At 43.6% G+C, this 19,094-nt stretch overlaps 1 non-coding gene across 1 annotated transcript; it reads right to left on the reverse strand.

Annotated features, from left to right (window-relative positions):
- Positions 1–18,785: 18,785 nt before the first annotated feature.
- LOC129542933 (U6 spliceosomal RNA) lies at positions 18,786–18,892 on the reverse strand. The gene has a single exon (XR_008683187.2). It is a non-coding gene; the product is annotated as a U6 spliceosomal RNA (small nuclear RNA).
- Between the last annotated feature and the right edge of the window lie 202 nt (positions 18,893–19,094).

Here is a 19,094-nt window from a genome sequence, read left to right on the forward strand (position 1 = left end):
GGAGGCCTAGTATCAGGCCATGGTCAGGCCTGGGATCTGAAACATCAGTGGAACTGGTCCTTCCACCTCAAAGTAAAGACTGTGCCTTAGACTCTGTTCTTTCCTTTTAATTTCTCCCAACATGATGTGTAAGTGCTGTTATTATCGCATTTCACAGATGAGGAAGATGGGGCCCCAAGGAGTGAAATGGTTTCTTCAAGGTCACCCAGCATTAGACACTTGGCAGAGCTGGGATTTGAGCCAAAGTCTGTTTTCCTCCCAAACCCTCAGCCCTTCCCAGAAGGGATCTGTCATTGTGTGGGGTTAGCCCCATGAATGACATGTTCAGATTGCTATTCTGCTGCTTCCTGGCTGTGTGGCCCTGGGCAAATGACTTCACCTCTCTGAACTTCAGTTCCTTCCTCTGTGAAATGGAGGTAAGAACAGTGCTTACCTTGGACAACTACTGTAAGGGGAGGATTCAGTCACAGATGGGAAGTGTTCAGTCTGGCCCATGAGCACTTGATACAATTGAACTATTATTACTATTCCCCATGAAATTTTAAAAAGGGTGTCTCATAGAGATCTGGAGAAGGAAATGGCAACCCACTCCAGTGTTCTCGCCTGGAGAATCCCAGGGACGGGGGAGCCTGGTGGGCTGCCGTCTATGGGGTCACACAGAGTCGGACACGACTGAAGTGACTTAGCAGTAGCAGCATAGAGATCAGACTTGTGGCTGCCAAGGGAGAGTGTGGAGGGAGAGGAATGGACTGGGAATCTGGGGTTAATAGATTCAAACTATTACATTTAGAATGGATAAACAACAAGGTCCTACTATATGACACAGAGAACTATATAAAATCTCCCAGGATAAACCATGTGGGAAAGAATATTTTTTAAAAAATGTATATATGTGTATAACTGAGTCACTTTTCTGTACATTAGAGATTAGCACAACATTGTAAATCAACTATACTCTAAGAAAGTAATTTAAAAAATCAAATTCAAAAATAGAGTGTCTCCTTGAACAACTGTTTAGAAGTGACTAGCCATTAGAAATAAAATATGAGCCAATATGGAACTTAAAATTTTTCCATTAGTCATATTAAAAAGCTAAAAAAGAACAAGTGAAATTAATTTTAATTGTATATTTGATTTAACTCAATAAATCCAAAATATTGTCATTTCAACATGTACTCAAATAAAGAACATGTTCTTGAAATATTATATATTCTTTTTAGAGCATTAAGGATACAAACTCTGTCAGTTCACAGCCTCACTGTGGTAAAGGGGTTTGTGTAACTCAGTGAAGCTATGAACCATACTGTGCAGGGCCACCCAAAATGGACAGGTCACAGTGAAGAGTTCTGACAAAATGTGGCCCGCTGGAGGAGGGAATGGTAAATCACTCCAGTATTCTTGCTACAAGAACCCCATGAACAGTATGAAAAGGCAAAAATATATGACACCAAAAGATGAGCCTCCCAGGTGGGAAGTTGTCCAATATGGTACTGGGAAGAGAGGAGGGCAATAACTAATAGCTCCAGAAGGAATGAAGTAGCTGGGCTAAAGCAGAAATGATGCTCAGTTGTAAATGTGTCTGGTGGTGAAAATAAAGTCTAATGCGTAAAGAACAATGTTGTATCAGTTCAGTTCAGTTCAGTTCAGTCGCTCAGTCGTGTCCGACTCTCCGCGACCCCATGAATCACAGCACGCCAGGCCTCCCTGTCCATCACCAACTCCCGGAGTACACTCAAACTCATGTCCACAGAGTCGGTGATGCCATCCAGCCATCTCATTCTCCGTCGTCCCCTTCTCCTCCCGCCCCCAACCTTTCCCAGCATCAGAGTCTTTTCCAGTGAGTCAACTCGTCTCATGAGGTGGCCAAAGTATTGGAGTTTCAGCTTTAGCATCAGTCCCTCCAATGAACATCCAGGATTGATCTCCTTTAGAATGGACTGGTTGGATCTCCTTGCAGTATAAGAGCCTGGAATGTTAGCGCCATGAATCAAGGTAAACTGGATGTGGTCAAGCAGGAAATGGCAAGAGTGAACATCAACTTCTCAACTAAGTAAGTGAAAGTCGCTCAGTTGTGTCCAACTCTTTGTGATCCCATGGACTATATAGTCCATGGAATTCTCCAGGCCAGAATACTGGAGTGGGTAGCCATTCCCTTCTCCAGGGGATCTTTCCAATCCAGGGATTGAACGCAGGTCTCCCACATTGCAGGCGGATTCTTTAACAGCTGAGTCACAAGGGAAGCCCAAGAATACTGGAGTGGGTAGCCTATCCCTTCTCCAGCAGATCTTCCTGACCCAGGAATTGAACTGGAGTCTCCTACATTGCAGGTGAATTCTTTACCAACTGAGCTATCAGGGAAGCCATGGTCAAGCTGCAGATGGCAAACTGAACATTAACATCTTAGGAATCAGTAAACTAAAATGGACGGGAATGGGTGAATTTAATTTAACTCAGATGCCCATTATATCTACTACTGTGGGCGAGAATCCTTTAGAAGAAATGGAGTAGCCATCATGGTCAACAAGAGTCTGAAATGCAGTACTTAGGGTGCAACTGCAAAGATGACAGAATGATCTCAGCTTGTTTCTAAGGCAAGACACTCAACATTACAGTAATCCAAATCCATACCTCAGCCACCAATGTTGGAGAAGCTGAAGTTGACCAGTTCTATGAAGACCTACCACACCTTTTAGAAGTAACACCAAAAAAAGATGTCCTTTTCATCATAGAGGGTTGGAATGCAAAAGTTAGGACCCAGAATAACAGGCAAGTTTGGCCTTGGAGTACAAACCGAAGCAGGGCAAAGGCTAACAGAGTTTTGCCAAGAGAACATGCTGGTTATAGCAAACACCCTTTCCCAATAATCCAAGAGACAACTCTACACGTGGACATCACCAGATGGTCAATACTGAAATCAGATTGATTATGTTCTTTGCAGCTGAAGATGGAGAAGCTCTGTATACTCAGCAAAAACGAGACCTGGATCTGACTATGGCTCAGATTATGAGCTCCTTGTTGCAAAATTCAGGATTAAATTGAAGGAAGTAGGGAAAACCACTAGGCCATTCTGGGATGACCTAAATCAAATCCCTTTTGATTATACAATGGAGGTGACCAGCAGATTCAAGGGATTAATCTGGTAGACAGAGTGTCTGAAGAACTAAGGACAGAAGTCTGTAACATTGTACAGGAGGTGGTAACCAAAACCATCCCAAAGAAAAAGAAATGCAAGAAGGCAAAGTGGTTGTCTGAGGAGGTTTTACAAATAGCTGAGGAAAGAAAAGAAGTGAAAAGGCAAAGGAGAATGGGAAAAGTATACTCAACTGAATGCAGAGTTCCAGAGACTAGCAAGGAGAGACAAGAAGGCCTTCTTAAATGAACAAATGCAAAGAAATAGAGGAAAACAACAGAATGGGCTGGACTAGAGATCTCTTGAAGAAAATTGGAGCAATCAAGGGAATATTTCAAGCAAGGATGGGCATGATAAAGGACAGAAACGTTAAGGATCTAACAGAAGCAGAAGAGATTAAGAAGAGGTGGCAAGAATACACAGAAGAACTATACAAAAAAGGTCTTAATGACCTGGATAACCACAATGGTATGGTCACTTGCCTGGAGCCAGACATCCTGGAGTGTGAAGTCAAGTAGGCCTTAGGAAGCATTACTGTAGTGTAGGTGATGATATTCCAGCTGAGCTATTTAAAATCCTAAAAGATGATGCTGTTAAAGTGCTGCATTCAATATGTCAACAAATTTGGAAAACTAAGCAATGACCACAGGACTGGAAAACATCGGTTCCATTCCAATCCCAAAGAATGTTCAAACTACTATACAGTTACACTCATTTCATATGCTAGCAAGGTTGTGTTCAAAATCCTTCAAGCTAAGTTTCAGCAGTATGTGAACTGAGAATTTGCAGATGTTCAAGCTGGATTTAGAAAAGGCAGAGGAACCAGAGATTAAATTGGCAACATTTGTTGGATCATGGAGAAAGCAAAGGAATTCCAGAAAAACATCTACTTCTTCATTGACTACTCTAAAATCTTTGACTGTGTGAATCACAACAAACAGTGGAAAATCCTTAAAGAGATGGGAGTACCAGACCATCTTACCTGTCTCCTGAGAAACCTGTATGCAGGTCCAGAAGCAACAGTTGGAACTGGATATGAAACAAGCTGCTGCTGCTGCTAAGTCCCTTCAGTCATGTCTGACTCTGTGTGACCCCATGGACAGCAGCCCAGCAGGCTCCTCTGGCCATGGGATTCTCTAGGCAAGAAGACGAGTGGGATGCCATTTCCTTCTCCGCTTGAAACGAGGGACTAATTCAAAATTGGAAAAGGATTACGTCAAGGCTGTATATTGTCACCATGCTTATTTAACTTATATGCAGAGTACATCATGAGAAATACCAGGCTGATGAATCACAAGTTGAAATCAAGATTGCCGGGAGAAATATTAACAACCTTAGAAGCTGAAGCTTCAAGCAGAAGATACCACTCTAACAGTCTAACAGGAGAAAGTGAAGAGGAATAAAGCAGTGATAGATTTTATTTTCTTGGGATTCAAAATCACAGCAGACAGTGACTGCAGCCATGAAATTAGGGGTGGACTCCTTGTAGTCCAAGTGGGCAGCAGAGAATGAGATGGTTGGGTAGCATCACCAACTCACTGAACATGAATTTGAGCAAACTCCAAGAGACAGTGGAAGACAGAGGACCCCTTCATCGGGTTGCAACAACAAGGCTACAAAATCCAGTGTGTGTTTTACACTGACAGCACATCTCAGTTTGGACCAGCAATAGCAAGGTCTCAGAACCACAGGTCAGGAATGACTGCCATGTGAATGACGTAAGTGATAAGCCATCCTTCTCTGGTTTTGTCTCTGTGTAAGCCAAAGAAAGGTTATTATGAAACCAGATCTCTGGGACCTTGGCCGAGACTATCTGACAGAAACTTTCAGGGTATTTGTATGTAACAGATCTTCAGAAAACACAAGGTGAGACTATCTCCAGTCCCAACTCAATCTCCTTCAACCTCAGGTTTGCTGCCTCATCTACTGTTCTAGAGGGCCAGTGGGAAAGGTCTGAAAGGTAGCAGTAAAATATGTATGTAAATCTGTAGGAACAAGTCTAGAAGTCTTTTCACCAAATTGTCAACAGTGGAAATTAGGGATAACGTCAAAGCAAACTTGGTTTTTATCTATAATACTAATTTTTTCTACCTGAGAATGTGTTCATGTGTTACATAAGTAAAAGCCAAACAAAGGAGAGAAAGAGAGAGAGAGAAGGCAAAGAAAAGCAGGCATGATTTGAAGTACATCTCCAATAGTCTGAACAGAAAACAGGGTGAGTGTGGGGGATTGAAGGTGGGTGAGGAGATGGAGTGTATCCTCACCATCTACTAGTTGTGTCACCTTCAGTAAGTTTCTAATCTTCTCTGGGCCTCAGTTTCTTTATCTTTAAAACAAGGATGAGGGATTTCCCTGGCAGTCCAGTGGTTAAGACTTGCCCTTCCAATGCAGCGAGTGTGGGTTCGATCCTTGGTCAGGGAGCTAAGATCCCATGTGCCTCGCGGTCAAGAAACCAGAATGTAAGCAACAGAAGCAATATTGTAACAAATTCAATAAAAATTTTATAAATGGTCCACATAAAAAATATTTTAAAAATAAACGGGGATAACGGAACCCTGGTTGTTCTGAGGATTAAATGACTGAATGTGTGAAAGGTATTGTGTGGCACATAGAAAGAGCTCAGAAAATGTTTTTGAGATTTCTGGTTGGGGGAAGGTAGCAGGAAACGTCATGAAATACACTGGTGTGAAACCTGCAGGATCTGGATGCTAAGTTTAGGTCTACCATCAACTAGTCTGTGTGAACCTGGACCTCAGTTTTATAACAATACTCTTACTAACAACAGCAATGTATATTTTCTGAGTACTTCTTATCACCCAGGAACTTTACCTGTTTGATTTCATCAGACTTCAGAACATCCCTCTGAGGTAGATACTGTTATTATTTCCCTTCTCCAGGTGAGAAAACAGAAGGCTTACAGAGCTGTAGCAGCTTGCCCAAGGCCACACAGCTTCTACGTTCCAGTGGAGTGGTGTGCAGGCAGACCTGAGCCAATGCCCACTGCACTTCCTGCCTCAGTAAGGTCTTCTCCTGCTTTGCTGGACTGTGATGCTGGGAGTTGAGTTGCTTGCTAGGAGCTAACAGTTCTGGGTTAGAGAAGTGGTTCTGATGAACTTTGGGGCTACAGAGTTGGCCTACCCACTTTTTCATCTGTAAAATGGAACCAAGAATAACACAGTGCCCTCTGCCTTTGAGGGTTTTCTTTCACGCTTTCTCCTTAGGTCTTACTCTAGATTTTCCTACCTCGTTTTCTTTTCTCTTTCCAGACACCTCACTCACGAGATCATGATAAGGATCACAGAATGGAGGTGGGAGGTCTTTGAGATGCTTAAACAGCTCCAGGTCTCTAAGCCAGATGGCACAGGAAGAGGAAAAAGGGGGATGTTGTGGGGAAAGAAATATGACTCGGATTACATTAAAGGATATGAGTGGGAACTTTTAGAGAATGGTGACGTGTGCACAAGATCCCGAAGGGAACACACAGTGCGTCCACATGTGCGTCCTCACACAGACTCACTGTCTGAAACGCCCTGGCGGCCCATGTTCCGGGGAAAACAAGGAAGTCGTCAAATTATCCAGCTGTTCTGTCTAAATATGGTGCACATCTGGTGGCCTGGAAACCTCTGGGTGACTTTTCAGTTTATATTCACTGTCTTGCTGTTTGCACCCAAGCTCAGGGCTCTAAGATGAAAGGGGGAAGGAGAAAAAGAGAAACGGGTGGATTGGAGGCAAAGGGTTGGTGAGAGGAAAAAGCACAGAGAGAGGGGGATTGAAGGACAAAGACAAACAGAGACTCTGAGGGTGGACTGGAGGCAAGGAGAGGGTGAGAGGGAAAAGCAGAGAGAGAGACAGAGATTTGCTTAGAGACAGACACGAACATACAGACAGAGAGACAGATGGACAGATAGATGGGTAGTAGGAGGAAGAGAGAAAAAGGAAGAGGAAGCTCAAATAAGGAGATGGAGAGAGATAAACAGAGAGAGTGATGGAGAAAGAGAAATTCATATAGAGACGGAGACACAGACAAAGGAAGTGGTAGAACGATAGATAAGACAGACTCAGGTAGAGAAAGCCTGACTCAAACACACAGAGCAAGATGGAGAAACCGACAGACTGAAAGCAAGAAGTCCCCATACAGAGATGGAGAGGAAGAAACAGACACAGACAAACTCATGCATGTGTACACACACAGAAATATTCAGAGACAGGTTCCCACAAGAGACGGGCTGTCAGTCCACTGGGAAAGAGGGGGACAGAGGTAAAGAGGGACAGGGATTCAGACTGAGAGAGACAAATACACACACAGAGCTGGGAATATAAAGAGACTGAGAAAGGGAGAGAAACAGAAAGAAAAAGGCAAAGAAACTGAGATCCATGCAGAGAAAGAAAATAAACCATTCAAACAAAAAGAGCCATCAGGATTTTCTGTTCTGCCAAAAAATGCTGGGAGTCATAGTGTGTTGTGTTAGGATTTACTGCAAAATATTAATCTTTTCAGAGGAAAGAGTGGGCATTAAAAAATGTTTTGATATAAATAATTGCTCTCCCAAAGGGGAATTATTTTATCAATTTTTTTTCTTTTCTCTTAATAGCATCAGAACGTTCTTAGGAGCACCAAAAACAGCATTTGAGGGTTTATCTACTTTTCACAAACATCTAGCATCAGCAGTTTCTTCTTAACAAGAGAAAAAAGAAAGTTTCCAGACAAGAATGAGACTTGATGAGTGCTGTGGGATGCAGAGCAGACTGCCATGTAGAAAGTTTTAGAACAGGGAAGGAAATCCCCTTGCACCTCTCATACAGTGGCTTCCCAGAGGGCTGTGTAAAAAGCAGTTCTGAGGCCAGGTCTCAGGGAGAAAGAACGCTGTAATCTATTACTGACGTCAGCCACCGTCAGGCAGGGGCAGTCCAGGTGGCGTTTGCCATACATTTGTTATTTCTTTACCAGAATCTAGTCCTTGCCTGGAGCACTGGCACAGTCTGGGAGAAGAGTACAAGGGGAAACCCGAAAACCATATGCCTAAGTACATTAAAAGTTAGAAAACGGCTAGGGAAGGGACTTCCCTAGTGGTCTCTGTGTGTGTGTTAGTCGTTCAGTCGTGTCCGACTCTTTGCGACCCCTTGGACTGTAGCCCTCCAGGCTCCTCGATCCATGGGATTCCCCAGGCAAGAATACTGGAATGGGTTGCCATGCCCTTCTCCAGGGGATCTTCCCAACCCAGGGATCGAACCCAGGTCTCCTGCATTGCTGGCAGATTCTTCACCGTCTGCAGGGAAGCCCTAGTTAACAATCTGTCTTTCCATGCAGGCGGCGACTCGGGTTCTACTTCCAGGTTCCGGAACTAGGATTGCACACACCGCTGGGCAACGAAGCCCTCACTGCGCAAGCGCAAGCCCTCGCTGAGCCTGCGGCGCCGCTGTTGAACACGTGTCCTGCAAATAGCCTGAGGAAGAGCCCCTGCGGGCAACTAAGACCCAACGCAACCCGAAATGACTAACTGAATATATATATATATATATATTTTAAAGGTGAAGGAAGACTGAGGAGCCCTGGGTGAGGGAGGGTGTGAGGGAGCCCTGGGTGAGGAGCTCTGACTGAGGGAGGGTGAGTGTGAGGAGTCCTGGCTGAGGGAGGGTGTGAGGGAGCCCTGATTGAGGGCGGGTGTGAGGAGCTCTGACTGAGGGAGGGTGTGAGGAAATCCTGACTTGAGGGAGGGTGTGAAGGAGCCTTCGCACCAAAAAAGAAGAACAAAGGAAGGAAGAAAGTAAAAAGAAATCAAGTGGCCTCCATAGCCTGTCCTGCGTTCTTGCTCATGGCCCTGGCAGCCCAGCCCCTGGGATATCCGTGGCAGCCCACAGACTGAAGGAGCTGAATTCCTTCCTGAGCCAACCTTGTCACAGCAGTCCAGACTGGTAGCTAGATTTGCAGGGTAGGGGAGGGTAACAGCTGAGCCAGGCCCAAGATTCCCAGCTGATGACTGTACCTGTGTTGGGACTTCCCGGGTGGCCTACCTTAGGATTTACGATGGGTTTAAGTACCTCCAAAATTATAGTTCCCTATTAAAGGAACAGGAGGAAGAATAGTTAGTTATCTGGGGAATGTGGTTCAAGACACCAATTTTGGGTCATTTGAGGAAGCCAGCTTTAAACTGTCCTCACTGCTCAATTCCGGAGAAGGCAACGGCAAGCCACTCCAGTACTCTTGCCTAGAAAATCCCATGGATGGAGGAGCCTGGTGGGCTGCAGTCCATGGGGTCGCTAGGGGTCGGACACGGCTGAGTGACTTCACTTTCACACATTGGAGAAGGAAATGGCAACCCACTCCAGTGTTCTTGCCTGGAGAATCCCAGGGACAGGGGAGCCTGGTCGGCTTCCGTCAATGGGGTCACACAGAGTCGGACACGACTGAAGTGACTTAGCAGCAGCACTGCTCAATTCAATTCTGGGACATAGAACATGCTCGTAAATATTTGGTGATAAATTGAATTAATTCTTTAAATATACTTTTTTGTACATGAGCACACTGAGTCAGTGACTCCTCCCCAAAGTGAGGGGCCCAGGTGTGGTAGGAGGAGGTGGGCGCTGTTTCTGTTTTATAAGCGTGCTGGCAAGTGACATTTGAACCATGACTGAGGGAAGTAAGGGAGCCAGTCATCAGGTTATCTGAGGGACTATATTTCAGGCAGTGAGAAGAGCCAATGCAAAGATTCAGAGACAGGACTGTGCCTGGCACGTCTGAGGAACAATAAGGAAGCTGTTGTGCTTGGAGTGACGTGAAGAGCCAGAGCAATGGTTCTGTGGTCAGAGGGCCTCATGGCAATGTTAAGGGCTTTGGCTTTGGCTCTGAGCAAGATGGGGGCCCTTGGAGTTCAGAGTACAGAACAGACTTACATTATAAGAGTTTCCCTTTGGCTACTGAGTTGAGAACAGACCAAGTAGAAGCAGAGGTACCAGTGAGGTGGCTGTGGCCTAGTGTGGGTGAGAGGTGATGGTGGCTGGGCCAGTAGTGTGGAGATGGGGAGAAATGCTCGAGTCCTGGACATCTGTTGGAGGCAAACAATGACAGAATTTGCTAACTAATTGGCTTTGGGATTTGAAAGAACGAAAACATCAAGGATGATGCAAAGTTTTGGCCTAGCAGTTAGAAGGATGGAGCTGCCACCATTCCCTGAGTGCAGGTTAGACCGTGGAAGGAACTGGTTTAGGGCAACAGATGAGGAATTCAATCTCAGACATGAATTCTGGGGTGAGATGATGGAATCCAGTCACAGGCAATACTGCATCAGGTGGTTGCCTTTTCTTGTTTTGCTCCTGGTGGGGCCTTTTAGCTTCTTTTCTATATTTTAATTCTTTTTCTTCTCTTTGCAAATAGGTTTTCTCTGAATGTTTGTCAGTGTGCTTCAGCCAGCATGGAAACACCAAACTCTTTCCACTGCTACTTGAGCAGCTTTGGCCTGTGTCTCTTAGTTTTTGGTTTAGAGCAGCAATTTTCAAATTGTGTGCCAAGGCACCCTGGGATTGTGGCCACATCACTCCAGTCTCTGCCTCAAGGAGCTCATGGTTGGATGAGTGAGATGGATGGGTGAGTCAAGACCAACAGAGGCAACTCTGAAGTGTTTCTGGAGCATTTGACCCAGCCTGGAGAGGTCAAGGGATGCATCCTGGAGGCAGTGACGTTTCAGTTGAGACTTAAACGACTAGAAGAACTTAGGTAGGTAGGTGGGAGGAGTTGAGGAAGTGGAAGAGGTCATCTCAGGAAGAGAGAACAAGAAAGTAGAGTCCTGAAGGTGAGAAACAGAATGACGCACTGGGGAGCATAAGCAGTTTGATGTGGTTGGAAGGAAGGGCGGAGGCAGTTAAAGAAGTGAAAGGCTTTGTGTGCTAAAGAGTTGGCAATAAAATATGAATTTAAAGGTGTATATATTTTTAAAAGATTTATAATTGTGTGCTTGCTGTAAAATATTCAGATATATGTTAGAAATCAAAGGCCGCATTACCCCAGCCATTCCAGGAGAAGATATCTAATAATGTTTGGGCATATGTCCTTTTTTCCTTTTAAAAGATTGAGAAATAGCTATATACAGGAATATGTACGATCCTCAAGTACAGATTAGTGAGTTTTTACCCATCTTCATAATGATCATCACTAAGATCAAGATATAGAACCAGCAAATTTGGAGTCTTTCTAGATTTTTTCTGTTTATTGGCTAATAACTATACATACTTGTGTATATACTAATGTATATGATATATAAATGAATATGCTGCTGCTGCTGCTGCTAAGTCACTTCAGTCGTGTCCGACCCTGTGTGACCCCATAGACAGAAGCCCACCAGGCTCCCCCATCCCTGGGATTCTCCAGGCAAGAACACTGGAGTATGAACTTAATATGCAATATAATTTTATGTGTATATAAATATGCATGTACTTATAGCACAGACATATATAATAATTTATGCAAATATGACTACAATCTGCAGTAGAATTCATTTATGTATAATTATCAAAAATAGGGTCATTCTTGACTAAATATTCTGTGATATTCTTTTTTTGCTTAATGTGGACATTTTTCTGTATCAGTATATAAAGATCAAAGGAGAAAGCATTTGGTTTATTCATGCATTTATTCATTTACACACTCATTCAACAAATATTTTTATTTTGAGGTTGTACAATATATTTAACTATGTGTCACTGAAGGGATTTAAACAGAGAAAGGTTATAAAGAGGAACGATGGAACTGGCTTTAGTTTTTAGATAGATCATTCTGGGAAAAGTATGGTATCCCTTACTCCCTTTGATGGAAGAGGAGGGGTAATCCATTTTCCTTCTCAAATATTAAGCATTTATTTTTGAATAGATAGTGATTCAGTATTCAAGTAATTCAATATTCAAAAGAGGCAAAGGACATTTTAGTGAAAAGATTTCCTTCCTTCACACCCCTCAAGCTCTTGTTTCCACTCAGGAGAGAAAACGATCACTACTAACTTCTTTTATTTTTTTGGCTGTGTCAGGTCTTAATTATGGCATGTGGGACCTTTAGTTGTGGCATGTGGGATCTAGTTCCCTGACCGGGGTTTGAACCAGGCCCCCTGTATTGAGAGAGTGGAGTCAGCCCCTGGACCACCAGGGACGTCCCAGTAACCATCAGCATCCTTCCAGAGATAGTGACTAGATATGTGAGCAGATACATGTACGTGTTTTTTTTTTTTTAATCCTTTAAAAATTCAGCTTTTCATACTCAACATTATCTCTTAGAGACCATTCTAAGAGATAAGGAGCATTTTCATTCTTTATTGTGACTGCATAGTTTTCTACTGAAGGGAAAGACAACTTTTGTTTTCAAATCTTGCCCAGGAGCCTGATATCTTTTAGTCCCTGCCAGACTTCTCTCTGCCCCTGGCCAGCAGGTGGGAGGCAGGGCTCTGAGACCTGGAGATACTTTTTGGCCTGACCTGAAGTCTCAGAGGCTGGACCTGGAAGGCCCCTGGAAGAGGTCTTGTGGCCCCGAGGCTGTTCCCATTCTCTCTGTTATTTTAATAAGCTCTCTTGGCTTGTTTATGGTCCTGTCTCCCTTGTTCTTGTGGCCAAGTGGGTCAGCATTTGGCCTGAGGGTCCTCCCACCCACATCTGTTCTTGATTTCTGTCCCATGAGGGCATCCAGCTGTTCCACAGCTGTCTCAGCACCACCCCACCCCCGGCTTGCATCCACATTTTCTAGCAGACAGAGCCACCCTTGGTCATGGGATGAAAGCACTCATTTAATGAGTACCTGCGGTATGCCAGGTTATCTGGTAGGATTTTACAAGTTTGTTCATAATAGTCCTCCCCTGTATACCACTTTATGGATGAGGAAACAGGCTTGGGTAGGAAAGGTTGGAGCTAGGTAATGGTAAAGTCTGAATTGGAACCCATCAACACCAGACATCTTGGTTCCCCTTGTACCCTGGGGCTCCCCAAGTCATTAAGCAGTAAGCACTCAATAAATATGTGCTGACTAAATGAATGAGTGAATCTGAGAGAAATTTCCTGAGCAGATCCTGTTTATCAGTCACTGGTCTAGGTGCTGGAGATGGAGCAGTGAACCAGAGAGCCTTCTTGGAGTAAAGTTCTAGGGGGAAGACAATCAAATAAGCAAAAGTAAGAGAGTTGGGTGGTAATAGGAACTATGGAGGAAACATGACAAAATGAGGCAAACCAGGGTTTATGAAGTGGGCCAGCTGTACATAAGGACAGGACAGGTTGTGTGGAGGTGACCTGTGGACTGAGATCTGAATGGCAAGAAAGGTCCAGCTACACAATAGGTGGTAGGGAGGAGCGGATTCCAGGCAGAGACAACAGCATGTGCAAAGGCCCTGAGATTGGATCAAGCTTGATGTGTTCAGTGATCAGAACAAATGCTAGTATGGCTAGAGCAGAGTACAAGGGAGTGTGGGAGGAGTTGAAGTTCAAGATCCAGGCGGGGGCCAGGTCATACAGGGGCTTGTCAGCGATATAATGACTTGGAGAGCTTAAGTAGGGAAGTAATGTTTTCTCAGGTTACTATGTGGAGAATAGACTGTGAGGTTGCAGGAGAGGAAGCAGGGAGCATGGTGAGAAGGCGACTGTGGTTGGGGATACATTTAGTAAGGAAAGTCAACAAAATTTGCTGATGAGTTATAGTCAGGTGATGGGAGAAAGAGAAGCATCAAAGATAATTTCTTGGTTTCTGGCTTGACCAACTGGGTGGGTGATGATGGAACTGTTTACTGAGATGGGGGAGGAGTTTATTTTCCCCAAGGGCTGTTGGGGAGAGAGGAGGATGAAGTAGAGATCCATTTTAGACACAGGAAGTTTGCTATGCCCATTAGATATCCCAGTGGATGTATCAGTTAGCAGCTGTATAATGAGTCTGGGACTCAGGGGAGAAGGCAGAGCAGGAGACTGATGAGTCATCATAAGGAGGGTATTCAAGCCACAGGCCTGGGTGAGAGTGTGTGAGGAGCATAGTGAAGACAGAACCCCCATCAAGAGATGGGAGGATGATGAGGATGCATGTTACCAGGGTGGGGGATTGCCTTCTAGAATGATGACCAGGACATTCAGCTACTCAGTCTCAAACCCAGAGGGACCCTGGGAAGCCCTGGCTGGGGTCACTGGAGTTTTCTGGAAGCTGGATCTTAGGTGCTGTCCACATGGCCTTTGATCTGCTCCAGTGCCATCAATCTGAAGGCCCTAGACAGCATTACCTGGAATTGCTGTTTACCTAACACCTTCCTCCAAGAACTTCAAAAGCCTGATTGGGGTCCCCAGGGAGCCTCCATTCTTCCCTTGGGGACTTTACCAGAATGCAGGCCAGGCAACTGAGACAGAAAGTACCTGGGCTGTGGTCACAAGGGCTAGGGTGGAGCTGCCTGCAGAATCAGGGAAGCAAACCCCTTGTTCACCCGTGGCCACACTGATTGGGTTTCTCATGAAGCTTTTGTTTTGCCAAGTGAAATATGAAAACAAAAAAGAACTTATCAGAATAATAAAGATATTTAGCAGGGAAGGATTGGGAGAAGACGTTCTGAATCATAGAGCTTAAGGACAGAGAAGTTTAATACACAGTTTGATAACATTTGGCTTGTAATATGTGATATAGTGAGCTTCCCAGGTGGAGCTAATGGTAAAGAACCTGCCTACCAGTGCAGGAGACATAAGAGATGCAGGTTCAATCCCTGGGTCAGAAGATTCTCTGGAGGAGGGTGCGGCGACCCACCCCAGTATTCTTGCCTGGAGAATCCTATGGATAGAGGAGCCTGTCAAGCTACAGTCCATAGGGTCACAAAGAATTAGACATGTCTGAAGCACTGCGGATGCTGATTGCAGCCATGAAATTAAAAGATGCTTACTCCTTGGAAGGAAAGTTATGACCAACCTAGACAGCATATTAAAAAGCAGAGACATTACTTTGCCAACCAAGGTCCATCTAGTCAAGGCTATGGTTTTTCCAGTGGTCATGTATGGATGTGAGAGTTGGACTGTGAAGAAAGCTGAGCGCCGAAGAATTGATGCTTTTGAACTGTGGTGTTGGAGAAGACTATTGAGAGTCCCTTGGACTGCAAGGAGATCCAATCAGTCCATCCTAAAGGAGATCACTCCTGGGTGTTCATTGGAGGGACTGATGCTAAAGCTGAAACTCCAATACTTTGGCCACCTCATGCGAAGAGTTGACTCACTGGAAAAGACTCTGATGCTGGGAGGGATTGGGGGTGGGAGGAGAAGGGGGCGACAGAGAATGGGATGGCTGGATGGCATCACCGACTCGATGGAGGTGGGTTTGAGTGAATTCCGGGAGTTGGTGATGGACAGGGAGGCCTAGCATGCTGTGATTCATGGGGTTGCAAAGAATCGGACATGACTGAGCGACTGAACTGCACTGAACTGAACTGAAGCAACTTATCACACATGCATGCATATGATATAATACCATCCTTGGTCTCTACTTGGAAACTTCAGCAGAATCTGCTGTATATCAATGCTTTGGGGGTTAAATTTGTGGTTTGGTGATAGATCAATGTTCTGAAACAGGTTTCTGGAAAGTCCTGGGGTCTGAACCATGTGTGGCTTATGTTGGGGGTAGCTTTAAGGAGACTGAGGAATACCATGGAATGTTCCTGCTCCAAAGTGGAATTCTGGAAGGTCAGGGAACACACGTGACTCGCTTCTGTGTCCCCAGTCACCCACTGGGTGAGAATAAAGTAGGGGATCAGGAATTGTTGTGGAATGAAGGAATCAAGGGAGAAGAAGTTGAGTGAGTGAGTGAAGTGTAAAGAAGGTATGCATATGAAAAGGAAGACAAGTGGACTGACACTAACAAGAAAAATAAAAATTAAAAATCTAACAGTATCAGGTTCTAGTAACCAGTCTCAGATGGCCCCCAGTAATTTTTCTTTTGGATACTCAGACTGGTATTCATTTTCTACTGCTGTGTAACAAATTACCATAAATTTAGCAGCTTAAAACAGCACCGGTTTATTCTCACAGTTTCTGTAGGTCAGAAGATCTGTTTTCAGGGCTTCCCAAAGCTGAAATTGGGTGTCAATGGGGCTGTGATCTCATCTCAGGCTCAGAGTCCTCGTCTGAGTTCATGGGTCATTGGCAGAATTTATCTCCCTCTGGTTGTCTAATGGAGGTGCTCATATTCTTGCTAGCTGTTGACTGGGCAACTCTGTTAGCTCCTAGAGTTAAACTACCCCAACATAAGCCTAGAGTTAGCTAACTCTGTTAGCTCTTTGCTAAATGGCCTTCTCCATAGGCAGTTCGTACATAGTTATTTACTTCTTCAAAGACAGCAAGAGAAATCTTTTTTGCCTTTTGTTTTCTTTTTTTGCTTTAAATCTTCCTGATCTCTTTTAAGGGCTTACCTGATTAGTTCAGGCCACTCAGGATATTTTCCCTTTTGATTAACTCAGAGTCAACTGATTAGGGACCTTAACTACATCTGCAAAATCTCTTCTGCCAGATAGCATCACATAACCATGAGGGTGACAGACCATTATATTCCCAAATCTCACTCACACCCAAGGGACTGAAGATTCTACTGGGCGCACACACCTGGAAGTAGGAGTCTTGGGGGCGATTTTAGAATTCTGCCTACCACTGATACCCTCGTATAAAGATCTCTCCCACATTGAATAGGAATAACCTGTGTAACCAGAAGATTATTGCAAAAATGATGGTGCGTGAATTCTAAAACTAGGTCATAAAAGATATGGCTTCTACCCTGTGCTCTTGCTCTCTTTCATGGATTATTCTTTTTGAGAGAATCAACTGCCATGTTAGGATGCTCAAGCATCCTCAAATATTGTAAGTTTGGGCAAAGAATGCCTGGACATGAATTTGAGCAAACCCTTGGAGATAGTGGAGAACAGAGGAGGCTGGTGCTACATCCATGCGGTCACAAAGAGTTGGACATGATTTCGCAATTGAACAATAAACAATAATGCACAAAGAAAGAAAGAATTTATTAAAAGCACATGGAGATGTCTGTCACTTGGCATCCAGGGCTGTCACAGAGCAACCTGTAGTCCTAAACATGCTCTTTCTTGATTAACATCATTCAGAACATCTCCCCATTTCTTAGACTTTAAAATAACAGTTGTGTCTGAATGCAATAAAGGTTCATGGGTAGTGCTGCTGTCAACACTGGAGATGAACATTCTAGTTCTGGTTCTAGTGGAGGGATAATTTGAAAATTGGAAGCATTCCGATAAGAGCAGATATTGGGCTGGCCAAAAAGTTCCCTCGATTTTTCCAGAACATCTTTTTAAGTATTGAATTTGTTACAGTATTGCTTCTGCTTCTTTGGGGGAGGGGGCGGCTGTGAGGCATGAGGAACCTTAGCTCCCCAAGCCAGGGATCAAAACAGCACCCCTTACATTGGAAGGTGAAGTCTTAACCACTGGACCACAAAGGAAGTCCCTCCAGAATATCTTAGGGGAAGAATCCGAATGAACTTTTTGGCCAACTCAATATACCATATTATCTTGCTGAATTCTTCCTCTTTGATAGCATAAATGTGTAAGGAACTCTCAGGCTTCTCCTTGCATTCCAGTTTGTGGTTCTGGTTGTACTCACACATTAGTGCAGTCTTTGCAAGCAAGGTGCATGGCCATTATGGGGTACAGAATCTAAAATGCCAGCCCCTGCACCCCCATCTGATTCTCACCTTCTGGCATTCACACTCCTGTGTCATTTTCTCCCATCTTGAGTAGGCAGTATCTGTGACTTGCTTTTAACCAATAGAATACAGCCAGGCTGATAGGATTTCACATCTGTGATTACCTTGCATAGGATGTAACTACTGTCTTGCTTGCAGACTCTCCCTGTTGACTCTTCTTTGCTGGCTTTCATGAAGTAAGCCACCATATGGAGAGACTCACATGGCAAGAAACTGAGGATGGTCTCCAGCCAACAGCCAGGAAGGAGCTGAGATTCTCTTCTCAGTCTGGCAGCCCATAAAGAATTGAGTCCCGAACCACCACATGAATTTGGGAGTAGTTCCTTCCCCATCTGAATCTCAGCTGAGACCCCAGCCCTGACTGACATCTTTACTGCAGTTTAATAAGAGGTGAATTGAATCTGGATTCTTTTTTTTTTTATGCGAGATTTTACTTCCCTGACCAGGCATCAATCTGTGCCCCCTGCACTGGGATCTCGAAGACTTAACCATTGGACTGTTAGGGAAGTCCCTGAGTCTGGACTCTTGACCATAGAAATTGTGAGATAGTAAATCTGTCTTGTTTTAAACTGCTAAATTTATGGTAATTTGGTGTACAGCAATATGTAAATAACAGCAGCAGAGGATCATTTTGAAGTATTAAAGATTCACATCACTCTTAAATGTGAATATACATAGATCTAGATGTAAAATGCATGAAGTATGCTATGTTTCTTTACATTAACTATCAGACATTTGAACTCTAGGATTGTTAGCAGTTTTATTTTTTGCTGCTTCTTTTTAAAATTCATTTTTGTTGGTGTTTAGTTGCTTTACAGCATTGTGTTAGTTTCTGCTGCAGCAAAGTGAATCAGCTATACGTATACATATATACCCTCTTTTTCAGATTTGCTTCCCATTTATTTTTAATTAATTAATTTATTTATTTTAATTGGAGGCTAATTACTTTACAAAAATATGAAATGCTTCATGAATTTGTGTGTCATCCTTGTGCAGGAGCCATGCTAATCTTCTCTGTATTATTCCAATTTTAGTATATGTGCTGCCAAAGCAAGCACTTATTTTTTAATATTTATTTGAATTAAATTTAAAAATTAACATCCCAAGCTTTATTGAAACAGTTTATCTTAAAATGTTACTTTAATTTTGTCATTTGTATTTTGCCTTTTGATTTTAAAAGATAATTAAATAAATTATTTAATTTTAAAAGAAAAAACATAAAATATTCTAGAATAACTTCAGAAAATATCTAAAATAATT

This window comes from Moschus berezovskii, chromosome 19, assembly GCF_049115385.1.
Source record: "Moschus berezovskii isolate FMDL1 chromosome 19, NW_MosBer_1.0, whole genome shotgun sequence".
Taxonomy (NCBI): domain Eukaryota; kingdom Metazoa; phylum Chordata; class Mammalia; order Artiodactyla; family Moschidae; genus Moschus; species Moschus berezovskii.